Here is a 24698-nt window from a genome sequence, read left to right on the forward strand (position 1 = left end):
AAAACACACAAACCATATCCAGGTAGATAGGCGAGTAACTTATCTTGCTTTTGATAGCATTGATTTGTTATATTTTTAAATCTTGTACCCTTTTTTCGTTTGTTGGCTTATCTATTAAATTCCTGAATATTAGTTACGCGCAAAATGGTGGAATAAAGATAGGGGGACATAGTTTTGAAAGTCGATTTATCATAATCTTTTTGTAGGTTTCCGACTAATTTTTGATTGTATTTGAAAGATTAAAGACTAAAGTTAATTTCCAAAAGGAAAAAAAAAATATTTTTACACGTGAAAAAAAAGTTATGAAAATGTTTTTACGGCGAGCAAACAAATTCTGCTAAATTTTGAAGTTAAATAAATTCATTGTAAAAAATCCTTTGAAAGATAAATATTAGTTTTCTGAGTCTATTTCAAAGATAATTAGTAAAGTCCTAAGATGTTGAATTAAAAAAAACCTTGTTTGTACAAAAATAGTTTAATTAGCCCCCCCCCCAAAGCGAGATATTCTTCCTTCACAGAATGTAAACAAAACTGAAGTCTCTAAACATTGATTATACGGAAGTCCAAAATCTCTGAACGTCAAAAGGCTGTCTGAAAATGAAATAAAGGGAGGTAAGGATGCTGGTTTTCTTGGGGTTTTTTTTTCAGTCGTGCATCCGTACATTCCTATCGTGAACGTTTTTATAATTTTTACCATTTTATAATTGAATTATCTTTTTATGTTTCTGCTTTTAAATAAAAAAAAAAACTATTTATTTTTTCAAGATTTTATACAAATTGTTATGCCGAGTTTCACATTCATGCAAGCAAGGAAAATATTAGAATTTTACATATAAAAATTATGCGAAACCTGTAAGGGTATGCTTCAGTCTTTAACAGACTATGAATATCCACGAAAGGGTGCCTACGCATGACATTTTTGTGGCAGGAGGTGCGCAATCTCCAACCACACCTCTCCTGAGTCAGCATTGTTAAATAATAGTGGCAAGTGAAGTGTGTACAGGACGACTGGAAACAAATGCAGAGATAAGCAGAGAGCACATACAGTGCATAGAATTCCGAAATTCCAAATAGATATACAGAAATTGCAGCATAAAAATTTTTTCCAAAGCTACTGAATTCGGCATTAAATAACCCAAAAAGGGTTGATATGCCGTAAAAAATATTTTTTTTGGATCAGTTTTTTGTGTCTGTGTCTGTGTATTTTAAAGTGTTTTTTTTTTTATTATTACATTTTAATATTAACCGGAGATTTTATTCATATTTCTTGTGTCATCTCCTTACAATTATCTTTTTCTCTTTACAATTTATAACTTTCATCTTTGAAAAGGATAATTGGAAAGAGATGACGGAAAAATATTAATCAAACGTTTAGTCAATTTCGGAAACTGTCGTCAGCCATTTTGAAAAGTCAGGTTAAACAGGTTTTGACAACTCGGCCTTTTGTGTCCCATCGAAGATTGTTTGGGCGTTGGATCAAGACTATTTATTCTTTAAAGTAAATGTCAATTTGATTTACAAAGCTGTCGACAAATTAGAAGGTGATTACTTGTAACCCCGTAAGGAAATTAACGGAACTCCTCTTTAACAACACTGCAATTAACATTGACAAACATCAGATTACACAGTTTATCGATAGTTTCTGCATCTAGTCATGAGTCTTCAAATGAGACTAACAACATCACGTCTGTGTGTATGTGTATGTGTGCGTGTGCGCGCAGAGAAGAAAGGGTGGGCTGAGGGGTCAATCAAATTATGAATACCTTTCGGCACCTTATTACGAACCTTCAAGTGGGGCTAACATTCAGAAGCCCAAATATGAAAGCAGTATACTATAAATGGTCTGATAATAGATTTGTAGCCTCAGGTACGAGGAAGTGTTTAGAGCGTTAGAGAAAACCAATTTTTGAAAATCAGAAAAAGCAATAGATCTAATCAAAGAAAGATTTAATGAGGGAAAAACCAAGAAGTCAATTTTTCATTGCGAGCAGAGCCATCCATGAGTACCTCAAGAAGAAAAGGGACACGCCTACTATTGAAAGACACAAGCTGAGTTTTAACAGGATTAAATGAAACAAGCCATTTCATGCTCGAATCCACAACTGCACCAAGGTCAACTTGTAGGTCAGCTGATCCGAGGGAAACGTGCGAGAAATAACGACTTAAAGATTGGCATCGTCAGCATGGACGTCAATTTTCTGGACAATATGCGCTGGAAGATTCATTGATATCGAGAAGAAATAGAGCAAAGTCTTCGACGAGAATCCAAGGAATAAAAGAGACACACCGACAAAGAAGCATCTGAAAATATCATTTGAAGAATCGAAAGATAAATGAGTCTGTCAGCATTTAATTTCAGGAACTCTGTAATAAATCAGTGGCAGCACCATCACCATTTTTCTGCGAATGTGTTGAATAAAAGATAAAAAGGCTGAACTCTTAAATTACGGCGTGTAAGTTAACAGAATAAATAAATGAATGCGTTTAAAATTGATCTTCCTTAAATTGAATTCCATTCTCCAAGAACAAGAACAAGAGTTCTTTTTTTTTGAAAAGCCTGTGCATTACCGTTTTAAATACCAGCTTTCTGTGATGATAATGAGATTTGAAATGCCGCAAGGCTAAAAAGAATGGTAAACAAAAGAGAAAATACAAAGACACAAAGAATTCAGACTATAAACCAATTCCGAACAGATTGTGTCAGTCGTGCTTTGAGCCGATTCCTGCAAAAAAAAAAATCAAAATAATAATAAAAAAAATACGGAAAGAAGGAAAAGAGATGTTTTCTAAGAATTCTATGCTAAAAAACAAAAAATCAAAAATGTCTTTGATTCAACATTTATTTACATGACGCTGATTTTGAATGAGATCAATTTTGTTCAAACTTGAAATTAATCCAACCGCAAAAAATTACAATAACTTACAAATGATAGCCTACTGTTTCATTTTGTTGAGATTAATGCTTAGGCCGCCATTTTCTTTTAAATTGGATATTGTTATTTATTTGATGTAATACTATGCTCATCTTTATCATTGTTGCTGTATTTATGTTACAATAATTATCTGGCGAGATGATACGTAATAAGAAGCCTTTCTAGAACCGAACTCTCCCCCACTTTTCTTATTCCTTTTCATTACTCGTTCTAACACATTTTCCTTGCACTCCTTTTAGCTCTGTTTCTTTACCTTTAATTCTTTCGCGTACTCGTCATTCATTTCAACTCCTTTCGCTTTATCTTTCTCATTATTTTCGTTTACTCCCCCTCGCTCTTTTCGCTTACTCCCCCTCACTCTTTTCGCTTACTTCCCTCCCCCACTCTTTTTGCTTACTTCCCCCAATTTTTTTCGCTTACTGCTTCTCATTCTTTTCCTTACTCCCCTTCACTCTTTTCGATTACTCACCCTCATTCTTTTCGCTTACTCCCCCTCACTCTTTTCGCTTACTCCCCCTCACTCTTTTCGCTTACTCCCCCTCACTCTTTTCGCTTACTCACCCTCATTCTTTTCGCTTACTCCCCCTCACTCTTTTCGCTTACTCCTTCTCATTCTTTTGGCTTACTCCTGATTTTTTTTTTTTTTTTGCTTACTACCCCTCATTCTTTTCGCTTACTTCTTCTCACTCTTTGTGCTTACTCCCCCTCACGCTTTTCACTTACTCCTTCTGATTTTTTTTTTTTTGCTTACTATCTCTCACTCCTTTTGCATAATCTCCCATGCGTTTCGAGACAGAGCTTTTTATGCAAATATTTCAAATTTGTGGAACAGATTATAGTAGGACTGCTTCCGTGCTGATTACAACCTAGTTCTCTTCGAAAACAATGTCAATAAATTCTTGTCATAAAACGCCCCATAAAGAAAACCAGTTCATATAATTAATCAATGTTAGTATTCTCATAGTGTTCGCCATTTTTTCTTCTTTTTTTTTTTTGCATTATTATTGTACTAGCTGGACGCCCCACGTTGCCTGGTCATACAATACGCTTAAACATGATATTTTAATTTATGCAAATTGCGTATGTATTATTATAGAATCAATCCTTTATTGATTATTATGTATTACAAGAAATAATTTGCCTGGTGGACTAATTCACACACACACAAAAAAAAAATGATAATGATAATGATGATGATGTTAATGTCGTCTATCAAATTCCGTTTGTGTTTGTTTGCAATATCACGTCAGCTGATATTTGGACTTGACGATGAATGCCCTGGAAAAGTCACTTCTGATTAATGTTTAGTTTTAAAATATGCAAACGAAGAAATGATTTTTGGCGATTTTAAATGGTATCTCTTCTTTTATCGTAAATTGAACTCATTAATAAAAAACATCAAAATAAAATGGTGAGGTACATCCGGGCTTGAACAGGGGATTATTCATTCTGCAGTCGAATGCTCTACCACTGAGCTATATGTCCAGATGACAATAAATCTGTTTTTTTTTTTTAAGAAGAAATGATTTGCTGAGATTTTATTATCTCCATTGGCCGGTGTAACTTACAATATTCCCCTATAAAAAATCTTTTTTTTTTCTATAAATGAAAAAGATTATTTTTAAGATCGTATTTTTTCGATTTTCGATACTTATCGGATGAATTTCTGTACAAAACATATCTAAGAACACTGCCAGACATATAAATTAGCTTTATGTGAAATTTGAAAAAAAAAATTTTTTTAATTCAGTCGTTTCAGAACCTATGAGGAAGGAACTCTCCCACACAAAGTGACTTTCATATGATAGTAGAGATTCTTTAAAATCTTTTAAGCTGTACTTATAAGGCAATAGAAGGCAGCCAAGGCAGTGTTGCACCATATGGTCCGCCTCTCAACATTTGCAGATGGTTGAGTAAAGGTTAGCATGATATATTTGCAATTTTGATCTTGTTGACAAAGTGAATGCTGAATCTTCAACTGTATCTCCAGTAATTACTGCCTTCCATAGTCGTTGTCGTCTGACCACGTTTTGGCCAACTAATCCTCTGGCCGATTTTGGGGAGAATTGAAACCACTATCTTCAGACAATGCTCGTCTGGAACTGTAGAGATTCAACGCCTCTATCCAATGCGCTACGGGCCCCGACGACCAGAGGAATAGTTGCCCGAAACGTCATTAAACAATTATAAAAGATGAGGATAATAGTCCGCAAATAAATAAATAAATAAAAGAAACAAATTACTCATCTCAAAGAATTCCCATAATTAAATAATATATGAGAATAGTAGTCCAAATAATCGAAATGATATAAATTATAATCTTTATCTAAAAAAATTCAGAAACTTAGTTGTCGGTGTTTAGCTGATGTTTGTGTCATCTCATAGTCATCATTATTCTTGTGTGCCTATTCATTTATTGGTTAAATAGAATCTTTCCTGGAAAAGAAATAAAATGTCTAAGGAAATGGCTGAAACCTTAGAGAGTAACCTGTAGTGGAATGGGGACTTAAATGGATGGTAACATTTAATGCTACTAAGGCTAAACTTCTTTCCTTTAACAATTTTAATAAACTCTATCAACCACCGATTACCATGAGTAATAATCAGGGCTGTGACAACAGCATATTCTTTTAATTGTTTTGTAATCTTGAGTATATATCCAACACAGACACAGTTAATCAACCGAGAACTATATCACTCTATATAAAAGCATATAAGATATCAACGGATACACACTCGAGAGTCAAAACAGCGAAAAGAATATGCTGTTGTCCTAGCCCTAGTAATAATACATTACCTGGGAACACTTCATTCAAACTCCTCAGCTTAAGATTCACGGGCAACATGAATTGGAACAAATACATTGAAGACTTTGCTGAGGCTGTTGCAAAGAATGTGGGCTCTCTTTACCCGGCTAGAAAATTACTAATGCCTGACAGTATCCTGTATATCTACAAAGCAACCAGCCACCTAAAATAATACAGATATTACGTTATTCAAAGAGAATTCTACGATTGTTATCCTTCCTGTGTAATTCATCGTAACGAAAACTAATAAGATTGCAACACATCTATTGATTTTTTTTCTTTTTTTATCAGATTAGTCATCTTTTGTTTCTATCAACATACGCCCTTTGGCTGTTCTTTTCCTAACAATCTCTGCACGATAGAAAAGGGTTAAGGACAATAAAGACGTGATTAGAATTAGAAAATAAAGCCGTTGGAAAGACAAAAATTTGATTAAATAATTACAAACATTTACAAAACAAAATTGCTGGAAGTCGTTTTAACATGTTCAGTTGAATAGCAAGTAATAATGTTATCTCGCCAAAGAATCAAATCTGAATGCTGCATGTATTTAAAATAAGAAATAAAATATTTTGGAACTCTACGCGTTGAACCTTATACGAGATGTCTTTAATACGTTTCCATAGTTTATTTATTTATTTTTTGTATTAGCACTTTTATTGACAGTGCACATATGAAACTCTTATCCCCTTCGAAGTAATCACCTCCGGCTGCAATGCACTTGTCGTACCATTCCAACAACATCTAGAAGACCTCATGAAAGTTCTCTTGTGTGAGCATGTCAACGATCATCGTCACAGCGTCTTTCATTTCCTCAAGTAACTCATAACAACAGCCTCTTGAACTTAGGGAATAAGTCTCGGCAATAACTTCAAACTAAGAAATAAAACAAAAATGATGGTAGAACCCTTCTATATAAATGCCACGGTAACATTTATTGGGTGTGTTTCTACCGCCATTTTGTTTTATTTCTTAGTTTGAAGTCATTGTCGAGACTTCAAAGATGTAAAGAGACATCGCGGGTATTTTTTTTCCTTGTTCTCACACAGCGCTCAACACTACTTGTTTTTTTTTCGAACTGAATAAACATTTTACATTAAATAAAAACATTAAACATCTCGAATGTTTCACTTTGTCGACAAGATCAAAATTACAAATATATCATGCTAACCTTTACTCAACCATCCGCAAATGTTGAGAGACAGACCATATGATGCAACGCTGACTTGTCTGCCCTCTGTTGCCCAATCGGTGCAGCTTGAAAGATTTTAAACAATCTCTACTATTATATAAAAGTCACTTTGTGTGTGTGTGTGTGTGTGTGTGTGTGTGTGTGTGTCAGAGTTCCTTCAACTTAGGGAATAAGCAAAGGTCACAGGGAGCAAAGTCTGAACTGTAAGGCGATTGAGGAACTGTCTTGATGCCCATCTTGGTCAAATAGTCTGTGACGAGGATGGAGTTGTGGACTTGTGCATTTGCACAAATCTTCTATATCTTTAGTTCCCACACTGACATCAAACTGTGCACTTATTGTTTCTATAGAAACACGACGGTCCTTAACCATGAAATTCTTTATTTGGCCAATCAACTCTGGTGGTCTGACTTTTTTACTCCTCCCACACTTCTAATCATCTCTCACAAACTCCTAGACTTCCTTGAATCTCTTATGCCGCTCAAAAACTGTTGCTCGATTCATACAAGATGGTCCAAAAGCAGTCTGAAGCATTCCATACGTTTGTGTGCCACTTTTTTTGTTTTAAGTTTAAAACAGAATTTTATTGCATATTGTTCTTCTAAAATACCCTAACGTCCATATTGTATTTTTGAAATTCACTAGCTGTGACAATCAGATTTTAGTAGGGTGTATTCTAATTCCTGCTGTAGCTGTTCATTTGAACCTGAAATCATAAAAATTAGTCATCTCATATGTATAGCAATAGCATACTGAATTTTCAAGAGTCTGTGAAAATTTTAAAAGGTTTTAGAAAAAATGTCTGGAAACACCTCATATCTTTCGATTCAGTAATTCTTAAAAAATTAATTTGTATACATCAGTCAACTCGAAGTTATCATACATGCTTCACTTCCAGAAGTGAAGCGTCCAAAATTTACAGATTTTTCTATCTATCATTTCTAGTGTTGGGACGATTAATCGGCATCGGGAATTGAGAAAATTGAAACTTTTTTAAGATATCAGAATCGGAGAAAATTGTGTCTACTTTCCGATGCCAAAAACAATTCTTGTAATTGTTTATTGTTTGGTTTGCTTTTTGTTTAAAACTTAATTTTCCATTACTAGTACTAAAGATAATATGGTAAATATGTATTGGTTTTAAGCTTCAAAATTAAAATTTATAAATCACCCAAGAGAGTGTATTTATATATCACATGTAGAAAAATAACTCTATAACTAAATATTTAGTGATTTTAAAAGACACGGTAACTGTATCGGAATCGATAAAAATTTAGAATCGTCCCATCACTAATTATTTCACCATAACTTTGTTTTTTATGCACAACAGTGTTTGTCTTATATTTTAACCGGCAAACTAATATAAGTTAAAATGTTCACTCTGCTGTAGATATTTCATTGTCATCATTGCTGATTTTCTAATATTATTTTTTGGGCACATTAATGTCTGTATTATATTTTAAGTTGCACCGCTCGAAAGATTGGTTGGTTGTTTTTGTTTTACGGCATATCAACCCTTTTCAGGTTATTTAATGCTGAATCCAGTTATTTTGAAGAAAATTTTTTTAATAGAATTTTCTTTTTTTTTCAAGTCGGTTTCTATTTAACCCATAGTTGGGACCCTAATAGGTACTACCACTCTGGGTCAGAGTGGACCTGGGAGCAATGGTAATTAAAGAGTGGCTCCACACTCCCCAAAGCCCGCAAGCTGGAGCCTCACCACTGGATATAGTTTAAGGTCATATCCAAGACCCGCTCAAAAGAACCGAATCTGAATGTTGGAAGTCAAATATTTTAAATTCTACAAATTGAACCACATATATTTTGACTCGGCAACTCTAATTAATTTTACATTTCTGATTTTTTTTAGATGAGGATTGATTATTCATATTAGTTGGATTCTTCAGACTACTGTTCTCATCTTCAGTGCGATTTTCCCAAAGTTTCAATAGATATAATAAGCAAAAAGAATGAGGAGGGGGTAAGCAAAAAGAATGGGGGGAGGGGGTAAGCAAAAAGAGTTGGGGGGAGTCAAACTCAGGAATCTGCACAAAATTTCGATCGGAACCCCCTTATTTACTTAACAGAGTAATATGCTCTCATTCTGTCAGTCATGACTGGATAGAGACCACAATTGTATTTTTCAGTCACCCACATTGAGGATTGAACCTTGAACCTTCAGGCGAAGGTCACTTTACAATTGAATTTTAATTATTCTACGAGGAGTTATTATATATGAACTGCATATGCTTTACTTCCAAAAGTTAAACGTCTCGAGTTTTTCCCTTTGTCAACAAGACCAACATTACAAATATATCATGTCGACCTTTATTGTTCACAACATTGTTTGAACCATAAGAAATATGGCGTGGTTTGCTTGAAGCATTGTTAAAGAATAAAAGGTATTTTTGAAGGCTTACAATGCAGGAATGTACAATCGTTATGAGCAGATAGATAAATAAATGAATGCTAAATAATTCAATATTTTTTTTTTAATATTATGTTTTTATTTATATTTATTTATTTATCGTCCAAGGATGGAATACTGCTGCCATATCTGGGCAGGAGCTGCTAAAAACAGCCTATCCTGCCTTGACAGAGTACAAAATAGACTTCGTGGCTTAGTGGGGGATGCCCTTTTCTCTACCCTGCAACCTCTCTCCCACAGAAGAGACGTTGCAAGCCTATCCTTGTTTTATCGTTATTTCCATGGCAGGTGCTCGTCTGAACTCCAATCTCCGGTCCCCCCTCGCCAATCTTTCACGAAAAACACCCATCTAGCCGAATCGAATGTGAAAAATTTCCCCCACTCTTTATCTGTGCCTAAATCAAAACGTGGATTCCATGAACAAAGCTTCTTTCTTAGAACTGCACGCCTGTGAAACTCTGTTCCGTCTGCCTGCTTCCCACCTGACTACAACTTGGATGTGTTCAAGTCAAACGTAAACAAATTCCTAATGAACCGCCCCCTTAAGTAAACACTTCATCAAATCTACACACTAACGTAATGTACTTGCAATAACCCTTATCCCTGAGTGGCTTCCGGGCCTTGATAAGTGGTGACCACTGTGTAAAAAAAAAAAAAAAAATCTTATTCCAAAGGTCCTTTCGGGCAATAACCCATCATCAATGGAGAAACAAATCCTCTTCCGAGGCTGTAACATGTAAAGTGACTGTTTTGTTTAGATTTTAAATCCAAACGCTCAAACGTTGATTAATTCCATTACATGCTCAGTGGAAATAATTCTATTTCTTTTTTTTTTTACTTGTCTATAGATCATCGAATTATTTATCATCCATTAATTTATTTATTTATTTATTCATTTATATATTTATTTGCTCATAACGACTGTACATTCAAAAATACCTTTTCTTTAAACTATATTTAAAATCGTCAAACCGATCTAATGGATTCTTAACATTTTCTTTCCAATTAACAATTAAACATGTTTTTATGCATAGCTAATAGGCTGCATTTGTATCTCGTCAACTAAAATGCGCCCAACGAACCAAAATAGCAGAAAAATCACGTTTTCTCTGTAGAAATCCTTATCTATCTGTCAGTAGCTCAAACGGTAAGGAACACAGCTGGAGTGCAAATATTTTGGTTTTGATTCTAGCTGATGGCATCCATGTCATTTTTGTTTTTAACTTTTGAAATAAGTACTATATATATATATATATATATATATACATATATATATATATGTATATATATATATATATATAATAAATTTCCTTGGATTTTACTTGTGCAAATGGAAATTCAATTAACTTTCAAGTTATATATTTGGATTTTACCGTCACTGGATTTTTTATCTGCCACCAGACGATCCATTCACGTGTAATCACTTTTTTCTTCAGCATGTTCCCTCTGCTTCACTTTTTTGTTTTCAAGTAAGATCTTTGACTTACTTGTTGTTTCATCAAATACTTTTGCATGCAAAATCCGATCCCGCATTTTGCTAATTCCTACCCTCTGATGAGAAAGAAAGTATTTCTTCGAAAGTCAGTGGATTAAGGACTATCCACTTATCTAGTGTTTCCTTTTCAGATTAAATATGTTTTTAACTCATTTCAAAGTGTTTTTTAACATGTTTTATTAACTGTTTGCTCGTATATATATATATATATATATATATATATATATATATATATATTAGAGTAGGTCGATTTTTAACTTTTTTCTAAAAATCAAAAACGTTAATGGACCGAAAGTTGTGTCTATACCTATTGAATACTCATACCAAAAATTAGATCTGAGTCTTCAACGGTTTTTTGCGAATTTGACATAAAAGGTTTTAAATAAATACGGGCGGAAAAACCCTCGATTTTGGTGGATTTAGCCTAAATATTGATCTCCAAACTAAATAATTTCAGCATTTAAGCCAAGAAATCTTATTTTATTTGATGGGAATATAATTTGAAACAAAATTATAAAAAAATTTCAAATTGAAATTTAAGCCCCCCCCCCCACTTAACTGCGCAGAGTTTGAAATTCTATTTTTTAAACAGAAATTGTTGAATGTATTGACAAAAATTTTTTCCTGATATGAAAATACAACAAGCAATTTGGAAAAACAAATAATTATTTATTTTTAATATAAAGAATCAAAATGTTCTAAATAAGAGCCCTTCGATGAAAAAGCGGGTCTTAATTGTTGGCACAAAACTTTCCCAAGTATGTGCCGGTGCCTTGCTTCAAAGCCGTATACACATTGAGAAGCCTTTGTCACCAACTTAACAGCTCGTTCAACACCTTGGGAATGTGAAGGGAAATCTGGCAAGTCAAGCTTTTCGCCTGTTAACAATGAACTCTCTAATTCACTGTCAGAAAAGTCTTGTGTAAGTGGTGGCTCACAGACTCCATTTACTGACAAATCTATTAAATTTGTCCAGTGTAGAGCCTTGAAGTTGATCATCGGGATCTTTTTAAGTCTTTTCTTGGCTGGTTCCCCTCTTCTGAAACAATATAAAAAATAATTTGAGTTTAATCTTTAAATGCAATTTATACTGCTTTAATAAGATTTGGTGAAATTAAATGTAATCTTTAAAATGGCACAATAAATTGATGTAAGTTTTATATGAAGAAATATTAACTTACCTAATGGTAAAATTCTTTTTATTCCCTCTTCTCTTATTTCAAGTTCATCTGATTTTACCATAGAAAATAAAATATTTTCTGGCAGTAATGCAAAAGCATTAAACTGAATGTTTTTAAGTGTAATTTTTTTTAATTTCAGTTGCTTGCTTCTGTGTTCTCTGAATCATATTATAAATGTACATTTGTTGGTGGTGGAATTTGTTATTTTTTTTAATGTCAAACCAACAAATCGCATATACATTTACAATAAAATTGATCAAACTATGCAATTTGGTTGAAAGATTATGCGGATATGTCCCACGAGTCCATAGGCACATGAGCCTGATAGCCAATGTTAACCATCTAGCCTGGTTCAATGGTCCAATTTTCCAGGATACAAATCTAGGGTCTACCTTACCTCTAGAAATCCCAACTGTATACTCGTAGAGCAGTCTTTGGTCACTACTTAGGCTATCCTTGTCTTCAAATTCACACTCCAAGGGATTCCCAACAGCGGAAAATGCTATTTGTGGTAAATTATGGCAATCATTTGCACATAATTTACCCAATGGACCACTGAATGTTGTGGGGCTTTTTGTGGTGCCATCTAAATGTTTGAACAAAGCCCTCTTTTCTTTTCATTTCTCTTTCTCCTTTTCTTTTACTTTTTTTTATTGCGGTTTTATCTATTGGACCAAGTTGGAATGTGCCCTTGGGCCCTATTTTACTCCTTTGGTCTTTTAAATATTCTCGGTCTTCTGTAGGAACCTGGAATATCAGATTAAAATGAAATTTACTAAGATTAAAAATACAGTTTAACATATTAAATTAAAAATATTTTACATGTAAAATAAAATGAAAAAATTGATTTAAATATTTATATCAACTGTGGAAATGTTTTTTCTCAAAATTTACATAATTTAGACATTAAGTTATCCCTTTCATAATAAATTCAAAAATAAAAATAGAAAATAACTTACTTTTCGCTTCAGAGGGCAAGTGCAGATGATGTGCTTGGTCTGGCAATTTTCTTTGTCGCATTTGACATTAATATTGTCACAACTTAAAATGGGAAGCTTGCACGAACATGATGAAATATCAAATAATGTATCTATTTTTTCCTTCCAGAATTTTGTTTGGGCAGCAGGTAGATGTTTTCTATTTATTTGCTTTGCCTTCTGAAAGCAGAGCATATTCACCTTGACGACAACACTATTTTCATTTAACAAAGGCAAACGAGGGTTGACAGCCTTCCAAATATTTATCACGTCATTTGCTATTAATTTCGAAATACCATAACAAGAAAGATGGGGATAGGTGTTCATTAAAAAATAGCTATATTGAATTATTTGCCTAAAGGTTGGTGGCTCTGTTTAATCCAAAGGTGATGGTAAACCTGAACATTTAATTGCTCCTTTACTTCGAGTGGAAACTCCAGGGTTTTTTCCAGCCATTTTTAAAATTAAAATATCTGTAAAAAGAAACACACACACATATATAATATTATCAGATAACACACGAAAATATTTTTTTTAAATTGGAAATAAATTTCAAAATTTATTTTAAAAAAATGTTTTCCTTACCAATCAATACAGTTTAGTTCAAAAACTAATTCGTAAACTAAAACCAGCCTTTAAAAAAACACTGAATTTTGAAATATAAATAAATGAAAATAATTATAAAAAGTTTAAATATTTTAATAGTTGTGTTTAATTTGTTAAATTAAATATTTTAATAGTATGTTTAATTTGTTAAATGAACTATTTTAATAGTATGTTTATTTTCTTAAATTAATTCGTGTGAATTCGAAGGTTTAAAAATGTAAACAAGGGGCAGATAAATACTACCGGTGAAAGTCGAAAAAATATCCAATAAATAAAACTTCTTTTACTAAGTCGTCATTTTATTTGAAACTATATATTTTAATATATTTTATTTTTGTTTTTGGTCATTTTATTTAAATTAATATGAAAATAGATAATAAACTTTAAAAAATAAATTCTTTAATAGATTTTATTATTTTACTCTAGTTTAACTTCGGATTTAATTTTATGGGTACATATTTCCGGTGTCAGCGAAATTACGACTAAGATTGCAAATATTGATGTCTTTAAATTCAATTTCGCAAAAAAATACAAAATTTTTGGGGAAAAAATTTTGTCAGGTGATTTAGGGTGTTATTTCACAACTTTCCATCTATTGACCTATTTAAAGTTCCAAAATCGACCTACCCTAATATATATATATACATATATATATATATATATATATATATATTATGCAATAGATAATTGGCTCTGTAATAATGAATACGAAATTTGCATGAATTAAAATATATTTAAGTATGTTTACGATCGAGCAAGGCCGAGTACCCCCCCCCCACACACACACATACCTTTTTACCTCGTCAACGAAAATACACCGAACGAACCTAAATATTAGAAAAATCACATCTTACATGCTGGAAGATTTTCTACTTTAATAGCATCTTACCTTTTGAGTTATAAGCATTTTTACTTTTAGGAAAGAAAAATAAATGTTGTTTCAAAGAAAATGGCAGTATCAATCCAGTGAAGCTTTGAATTGTACAAGCTGGCAGACGAAGAATAGCGTTTCCGGTAGTTAGCCAATCCAAAGAAGTCTTGATACGAAGAGCAGAGTTCCTTCCTGTATGGAGGCGAAAAGTTGTATGCAGGAATTCTTAAGAAATTCAGTATATTTATGGAGTAATTCTAGTTTCTGATTGGTTGATAGTATAGCGCTGTTCCATCTGATTGGTCAGCTTCTATTACCCTGTAAATCAAGAGAACCTTCCATTTTTTTTTTTCAGTCATACCCTCTTAATTATACCAGAAATATTGCAACATTTCTTTAGGCCGCTTCCTTTGGAATTCTTTTCTTGCTCCTTGTTTCCCCGACGGTACCAACATTTAGAAATTAAATTGTAATATGAACAAACATCTTGAAAATCTAGCAGCTATCACAATAGCTTCCATGGCAATATGCCTTGTTTGGGCCAAAAAAAAAAATATTTTAATTTAATAAAAAACCCATCTATATAAATGAGACAGTAGATGTATGTGTGTCTATGTGAAAATATTTAACCGATAAATACTTAAACTACTGGTCATATAACACTGAAATCAACAGGAAATACATCAAGTATGATTTATAGCGAGTAAAACATTTGTTTGGATGGATGAATAACATGTATGGAAATATGTCAGCAAGTAGAAATGCAAAATGTTCATTTCAACTTCCTGACATATTTCTATTACTTTTGTGCATAGCTTGAATTGGTTTAATTTGAATTCTTTCTTATCTATCTGCCAATAGTTCAAACGATAGGAAACGCAACTGGAGTGCAAATGTTTTGGTTTTGATTCTAGCTGATGGCACCCAAGTCACTTTTTTAAACTTTTGAAATCAGTAATATATATATATATATATATATATATATATATATATATATATATATATATATATATATATATTCAATACAGAATTGGCTCCGTAATAATAAATACGAAATCTGCATTAATTAAAATATAATTAAGCATTTTCTACGACTGAGCAAGGCCGGGTACCCCCCCCCCACACACACACTCACCCACTAGTGTTAAATAAATTGTTGTTGAACTTCAGTTTTCCTAACATATTAATTTTTTTCACAAACGTCTTTTATGTCTCTCTCTCTCTCACTCTCTCTCTCTCTCTCTCTCTCTCTCTCTATATATATATATATATATATATATATATATGTATGTATATACTAGCATGGGTGCCCGGGTGTTTGGAGGTGTATGCTAAGCAAAAAAAAAAAAAAACGGTCATTTTTTTTAACTTTGACCCCTATTATGACCCCTAAACATTTATTGCTTTGGGCTCAAACTAAGTTATTAAGTTAGATCAATGTCCAAGGAACCTATATCTAAAATTTCAAGTTTTTACACCGAAAATTTTCAGAGGAGTTTGGTAGAGTTCTCAAAAGTCAAATCGTTGAACTTTGACCCCTAAACAGCCAAATTTCTGGCCGACAACCGATTACATAGATCTTCCCAAATCTCAGTACCTTGTATATGAAATTTCGAGTCTATAGACTTAAAATTGACAGAATTATTGCGTAGGGAAATATACACAGACACACAGACACGTTCACTTATATATATATATATATATATATATATATATATATATATATATATAAAAAATATGTATTGTGTGTATCTCCATCACCGCTGCCACCATGTTGTGTACTCGGGTTTTTGGTCATCTGTTGATAAAACTAATGCCAACATTGTTTGTTAGATTTTGTCTGACCAATTCAATTTTAACTAACTAGAGATCATAGACAGAGAGTAAGTATATAAGAAGACTGGGATGTTCAAACACGCTTAGAAGGGCAAGTGCATGTTTTTAGGGTTTGATTGGATGTTAGCCTTTGTGGACATTCTAGTGCATAAATATTGTTTAATTCAAACGAGAATTTGTCTATGAACTGAACACCAGTTGTAACCTTTGTAACGTGGCCGTTACATTCGAATCATGTCGTTACATTTCAACCACTCAGACCTGTGCATTGTTTGGTACCATTGCAGGAACACACAAACAAGGTAGGACACTAAAATACTGTCGTATTTTTATAGTTGAATACAAAAAGCATTTATTCCAGTAATTTCCAACAACGCACTTCACTGTGTTTCAGAATATCACTCATGCATCGAACATGTCTGTCAAGACACCGTTTTGTCGCCTGCCTCTGCTTTTTCAACCACATGGTGCATTTTCTTTCTCGCTGCACCTGAGTCAAAACATGTCCGATCATTTTCTTTGTTCGACCACATGCTTCATTTTTCTGCATTTTTCTTTTCCTCTTTCTCGTGACGTCAGCGCATGCACACTGGCTTAATTTGCATATGTGCTAAGACGGGTGCTGCTGATATTTTCGCTAGTCAGCTATCATAGGCTGCTGCTGATTTTCTCACATGTGCTCAGATTCGCTCTATAACACCCTTATATCGGTAGGCATCATTTTAACTATGAATAAATTGTAGAGATATAAGAAACCCCTCACCATCACCATCACCGCTGCTGCCGCCACCACCACCACGTACAATATGCTACAAATGTGCCTCCTTTTTAGAGAGCTTACTTCGGCTGTTTTCATTCTTTCTTGGTTGAATGCTTAGACGTTTCCAGATGTAAAAGATGAGCTACGCTTAAATGAATGTTCTAATTCGCAAAATTAAGAACACATCTTCCTTCTGGCTTTGCATAAAAAAGAAGATAACATTTAATGCGTTAACGAGATGGAGAAGGTCGAATGATTCAGATGAGTGAAGATATACATCATCCGCACTGGATTAAGCAACATCAATATTCGCATTTATTCAGATCATTAAAAATATTTCATAAAAATAAGTTTGTTTTTTTTTTATCATGAAGCCAACTGCGTATCTAATGAGATCATTTGGCGTCTTCATTTATGCAAATCATGTGCTCTCAATATCTTTTTCTATCAGTGTCACCAGTACCATATAATTACAGAGTGAAACGATTAAATTTTCGCCCTAGAAAAGACAGCATGATTCCATTTCCGTTTGATGAAAACCGGTTTTCTTTTTTGGTACAGACCATCTACTAGTTGGCCAGTTGTGTACAAATCCCAAGAGCAATAGGAGCCTTCTATCATGTCTGAAAGTGACACAATATTAAACGAGCTAAATCGAAGACGTGTGCTGTACAACTCATGCTCTCTTCCGATCCAAGTTATGACAACAGGGCCATTGCCAGCACCCTCAAAATGCATCGCTGGATTGCCACAAATAATAGGAACATGCCCAGTGTAATGAAAACAAAGATTATGGTCTTTGGTGTGGTTTCAAATGAGGGCCACATTATGCCATCTCACATCTTCGAAGTCAGCTTGAAAGTCAATACCAAAATGTACCTGGATGTGCTGAAGAGTGTGGTTATCCCATGGTGCAATCAGGTGGCCGTTAGCAGACACTGAGTGTGGCAGCAGGACTCGGCGCCAGCCCACAAGTCCAAAGAGACCCAGGCTTGGCTTCAGAAGGAGTGCTATAACTTTGTACCCTTCTCTCACTGGCCCCTCTCTTCCCCCGACCTGAACTCGCTGAACTACTTCGTTTGGTCATACGTCGAGAACATCACCAACATGACCTCCCACAACACAAAAGCAAGCCTGATCCCTGCCATCTGCCGAGTAATCACTGAGCTCCTGCTGGCACTTGTGGAAAATGCATGCTCCCAGTTCCGGATCCGTATCAAGGTAGTGATTGAGGCTGAAGGCGGCTACATTGAACGGATGTCAGCTCTACTACATAATTAAGTTACCTGAATTGATTTTTCAATTAAATTTTTTAAAATAAAGCTGTAGTGAAGCTTTCTTTAGCGTGATACATTTTTATCTGTAAAATTATTAACATATGAATATATTTTTGTTCATGAACTCGTTTTTGTCACTTTCACTATTAAATTCCTGATGTTAAGTTAGCACTTGCTAACTGGTGACCCATTCATAGCATCCATGCTTTAATCCATCCTTTCATTTCTCAATTTAACTACATGTATATTTAATTATTTGCGCTGTTCTTGGCACTTTTAATCATCATCATCATCATTAGTTTAACATCCATTTTACATGCTGATATGATCATATGCATCCGTTCATTTGAATGAAAAGAAAATGAGTCGGTTGTTTAATAATACTGGAAAGCGATTGAGAATATGAACAATATTATATTACTTGCATTGATTGGAATACTAGCATTTCAGCCTGGCGTTGCCCGGGTGTTTGGAGGTGTATGTTGAGCAAAAAAAAATAAAACGGTCAATTTTTTTAAACTTTGACCCCTATTATGACCTTTCAACATTTATTGTTTTGGGCTCAAATCAAGTTATTAAGTTAGATCCATGTCCAAGGAACCTATATCTAAAATTTTAATTGTTTATACCCAAAATTGGCGGAGGAGATAGAGGTCTCAAATGTCAAATCGTTGAATTTTGACCCCTTAACAGCCAAATTTCTGTCCGAAAACTGACTATAAAGATTTTCCCAAATCTCAGTACCCTGTATATCAAATTTCGAGTCTGTAGACTGAAAATTGACAGAGATTGCATAGGGAAATGTACACAAACACACAGACACGTCCACTTTACAGATATGTGTATGGTTTTCATCTTAATTGTTATTTCTACAACGTTTTGGTCGGGTTGGCGTTCAACTGTCCTCAGACATATTAGTTGTTTGGAAAAGTAAAGAGGAAAATTACTATTAATATTTTCGTATACTTTGAGTTAATCTCTATTTTATGGTTATTGTTTCTTATTTGTGGAAAAATTGGTTAACAAAGGGGAGCCAACTCTAATAAAGATCGACAGGGGATTATCTCCCTTTCATCCTCTGTCGATCTTTATTATAAATATCTACGGAGCCAGTAACTTTTTCTCTTTTCCAAACAACAAATAACATATCTGAAGAAGGTCGAAGTCCAATCCGACCAAAACATTGCATAAACAACACTCAAGGTGAGAACAATAGTCCGAGCAATACAAGTAATATAAACTATCAGCCTCATCTTAAAAATTCAGACAATATTATCATAACTGATTTCATAACAGTACTCAAAGAGTATAATGGAACGAGTGCAATTGGACCGTTCCCCATATGCATTACATGCTAGTTAGGCTAACCTATTCCATTGTTCACTTACAGTAATAAAAACATTTTTTTTATACTTGTTATGTTCGCTGTTCAAGTTATAACATTTTTAAATTTATGAGGCAGACATGTTAATGACACCATAACATTGCACCATATAATGCAGATTGTATTGATTTTTTTTGTTTGTATATCTTTAATTATTCAAACTCCAGACCTGATTTGGCTTCATTTATTCTCAGTTGTTGATATTTTGTTTTGACTTGGACACAGTCCAGGTGTTTTAATTAATTATTTGCTTACCTGTCCTCTTAAACAAATGAATATTTCATTCGCTAGCTATTTAAAAACACTGTACACCATTAAACTCGCCTTTGATTATATATATATATATATATATATATATATATATATATATATATATATATATATATATATATAATATATATATATAGTTAGATTATTTGTATATATTATAGTTATCGACTATACCTAAGCTCGAACCCAGGACAACAGAGTCTATGATTGGGTGCGGATAACTATTTTATATACAAGTAACCCAAATAAATGAATAAAAACAACGAATATATGTGCTTATTTGTCTAAAAATATAGGGTTACTTCTCATTTCAAAGGGAGACTACTCTTCTTACCTCCCAAGGGGAGCTAAATCAAAACCGAATTTAATTATCACTAATAAAAACAAGAAACACACACACACATACACAGTCATCCACATACAGTACTGTTTCATTGTATCACAACTCATCAGTGCAGCAAGACTAGCATCTTTCCCTAGCCGGGGATTGAACCTACAACCATCGCATTGATAGTCGACAGTTTTTACCACTAAACCATGGATCGGTGCTCATAAACGACTGCATCAAATATACATTAAATAAACATTCGCTCACCACAGTGGTCAGGCTGCAAGTTTATTCACAAACAAACAAACAACGAACCTCCTCACTTATAGCCAAATAAGCAGTGGGTGAGATATATTTACAACAGTGCTCAACCCAAAGAGGGAGGCTCATAGCAAGGAGACCCGACGTTGCCAGAGATTGAATGATGATCAACAAATGTTTCACACTCCCATATTTTTATTGTCATCAAAATCGATGAAATCGACCCTTTTTCAATAAAATCAATTGATTGCCAGCTCCAGTTGGGGACATACCACGGTGAAGCTTTACATATTTCCCTGCAGTGATTTAGTTCACAATACATTGTGCTATAGAGAAACTACTGTTCATTTTATAAAATTATATTTCTATATATATATAACGGCTTGAAATAAAGTTTAAAATGCAAAAGTCAAGTATCATGGTCCAATTGTGCTCTAAACAGAAGCATTCATTTCGAACGCATCCCTGTTATATCAAAGAACCTATTGTTGATTTTTTCCGATCTTTCTGCTTGTGCCGTAATAAAACTTCTCAGATGCACTTGTAATGTTAGGCTGTATAAAGCGTTAACTTTAGCCCAAATCACTTGTTCCCCGTTCATCAGTTTTTTTAATTATCGATACTTATTGAAGACATACTGATACAAAACCTATCTGAGAACACTGCCAGGCACATAAGGTAGATTTTTTGCGAAATTTCCAAAAAAAATCGCCTCAGCCGTTTTCGATTCTATAGGGGATGAACTCACAGATACAAACACAGTTTCTTTTATGTAGTAGGAGAGTATGTATAGTGGCACCAAAAAGAAAATCCGCACTTGTCATTTTTTCAGAAACCACAAATTAGAGCAAAATTGAATGTAACTGTTTAAACAACCTATACCTCATTTGATTCGCCTTTTATTCTTTTATAATTTTACCTGTTCATATTTGACTTTTAATTGAAGTATCTACCTCTGCGTTCCATGTTTAAAAAAGATGTGTCCTCTATAGTATCAGATCTGATGGAATGGTTAATTGTAGGTAATAGACCGTTTCATACCCTCGAAAAAGTTCCCGCAAAAACTTAACAGTCAGCCATCGTTCTCTCCAGAATGTGCTTCTTTCATTACACACAGAAATCACTTTTTCTATTGCTTCCAACGTAATAGATGTATTGAGACTAAAACCACTTTCAGGACTGCCAGCAACCATTGTAAGAAAGTAAAAAAGAATGCAAGAGAGTTGTATGCTCAGTCCATCAAGTCTAAAGTAGCTGAGCAGCGCCTTGGTTCCCACCAGTTTTGGCAAATAGCAAACAGATTCCTGAACAGAAGCAAATTTAAGCGAAATTGAATGTAACAGTTTAAACAGCCTATACATCATTTGATTCGGCTTTTATTCCTCTATAATTTTACCTGTTCATATTTGACTTTTAATTGAAGTATCTTAGTGTTCACATCAATTTAAAAAAATTAACTTTAAATCAAGAAGGTAAAAAATCTCTGCAGCAACAAATAAGCTTAAAATCAGCTTAAAATATTCACCTTTTAGGCAACAAAGCATCTCTAATCATAATTGTTGTTGTTCCATGTTATACAACGTAACATTTAGTCCATATGCCTCGACTTTCTCTAAGTGATTGTCAGGAACTCATTAATCTCCACCTTTCTGGTTTATCCAATCAAGAAATCGGCCGCAGATTGAAATGTGATGAGAAAACGGTACGAATAATTGTGCAAAAGCACCGGCAGTGTTCGTGATGCCCTTAAATCTAGTCATCCTAAAGTTACTTCTTACAGGGAAGACAATGCTATCAAGATCTGCAGCCTTAGAAACAGATTTGAAACGGCTTCCCAAAACTAACAACAGTGTAGTTTTGTGAAAAAGTGCTCTCATTCTACAGTTAAGAACAGATTGAAGGAATTTACTTTGTGAGGCTCTTTTACAAGACGTAAGCCAATGATTTCTGCAAAGAACAGAAAGCGCCGCCTGGACTTCGTCCGATGATTATGACTTTATGTTGGTCAAAAATGATTTTTAGTGACGAAAACAAGTTTACTAGGTTAGTTCGCTTGCAAGGTGGAATTAATTTGATCAAGTGCATTAATATGTTGATAATCCCATCTTCATGCAGGATAATGTTCCCATTCACACAGCTACAATGTCAAGCGGGTTTTGAATATTGATATTCCGTGTTTGGATTGGCCTGCTCAATCTCCAGACCTCAATCCTATCGAAAACGTATGGCATTACATCAAGCAACAGCTACACAATGTTAAATTTTCAAATGTGGAAGAACTTTGGACAAAAATGTAAGAGAAGTGGAATGACCTTTCACCAGAGTATTATCGCAGATGAATTCAAGGAATTCCCAAAAGATTGCAGGCTGTCAGACTGCAAAAGGACTATGCTTAGTTCATTGTGTTCCTGTTGTATTTGTGTTGCGTTAATGTTCTAAAGTTACATTTAAATAACAATTTTTCATTGTGCAGAGTTTCTTTTTGCCTTATCGATTTGAAGTTAATTTTTTAAATTGATGTGAACACTAGGATACTTCAATTAAAAGTGAAATATGAACAGGTAAACTTATAGAGGAATGAAAGGCGAATCCAGTGAGGTATAGGTTGTTTAAACAGTTACATTCAATTTAGCTTCAATTTGCAGATTTTGGAGCCACTGTATATATATATATATAGTCATCCACATACAGTACTGTTTCGCTGTTTCACAGCTCATCAATGCTGCTAGACAAGCAACTACCTCAAGCCCAAAAGACAGTCAGAGCTTCTAACCATTGCGCTGTTTGGCTGCTGCTACGCAGGCAGTTAATTAACAATGTTTTGACATTGTCCAAATACCTAAGCTAAATTTGTTTACACAACGATCATCGCTTAATATGCTAATGGTAATTTGTATATCACTTCCAAATATGCTCAACCCAAGATAGGGAGCATTATAGTCATCCACATACAGCACTGTTTCGCTGTTTCGCAGCTCATTAGTGTGGCTAGACAAACAACTATCTCAAGCCCAAAACAGTCGGAGTGCAAACGGCAGTCGGAGCTTCTAACTGTTGTGCAGGCAGTGAATTAACAATGTTTTGACATTGTCCAAACACCTAAGCTCAATTTTTTTACACAAAGAATATCGCTATATATATATATATATACATATATATATATATATATATATATATATATATATATATATATACTAGCAAAAGTACCCGTCGTTGACTGGGTTCAAAAACAGCCTACAGAAAATGGACTCTGATTTATGAAAGTATGATAGGTTATGAAGAGGAAGGGTTGCAAAGAGATAGCTTCGAATTTGGGGATATCAAAACCAAAGCAAAATATGATGAAAATAAAAATAAAATAGATAAACCCCATAATTTATTATACCATACCTGTTCACACTGAAACAATTATCACAATATTCTGTGGATCTATATTAAAAAACCTTGTTAAACTTTGTGACATATTTCCATTCTATGGAGGTCAGGCGCGAACGAACACCCCATAATTTTATTATACCATATTTCTTCTAACTGAAACATAATTATCAAAGTGTACTTACGCAGATAGATATGAAAAGTCTTTATTAAAGTTTGTGCCTATTTCCATTCTATGGAGGCCAGGCGCGAACACAGACCCCAAAATTTTATTATACCATCCCTATTTAAGTTAAAACATAATTATCAAAGTATTCTTATGTACATCTATATCAAAAACACTTGTAAATGTTTTTTTTTAAGTTTTAAATTTTTTATTTCCATACTTTGTGGACCAGGCGCGAACGCAGACCCCACAATTTTAATGAACCACTGTTCTGCCAGATCAAACATACCCATTCCTGTGTCTCGATATATCTTCTATCATTATATGTAATCAGGTTTTTAAAATAGTCAACCATATAGGAGCCTATTCGTGACCAGACACACACACATACACACACAGACATTCAGCTTTATATTACATATATATATATATATATATATATATATATATATATATATATATATATATTTTAATCTCTTTTACAGGATTCTCCCATCCATTCGTTGCTTTGTCTTTTGTATTGACTACCGTGCGAATCGGTTGTCAGAACA

The 24698-nt window shown here is 33.8% G+C and overlaps 1 long non-coding RNA gene across 1 annotated transcript; it reads right to left on the minus strand.

The window, feature by feature from the left end:
• Nucleotides 1–11447: 11447 nt before the first annotated feature.
• On the minus strand, nucleotides 11448–13831 carry LOC145248834 (uncharacterized). Its single transcript, XR_013863415.1, has 4 exons — nucleotides 13599–13831; nucleotides 12996–13486; nucleotides 12037–12783; nucleotides 11448–11894 (listed from the first exon to the last, which is right to left on the minus strand). It is a non-coding gene; the product is annotated as an uncharacterized LOC145248834 (long non-coding RNA).
• Nucleotides 13832–24698: the final 10867 nt, after the last annotated feature.

Source organism: Euprymna scolopes, chromosome 27, assembly GCF_053919585.1.
Source record: "Euprymna scolopes isolate OS-2025 chromosome 27, ASM5391958v1, whole genome shotgun sequence".
Classification (NCBI taxonomy): Eukaryota; Metazoa; Mollusca; class Cephalopoda; order Sepiida; family Sepiolidae; genus Euprymna; species Euprymna scolopes.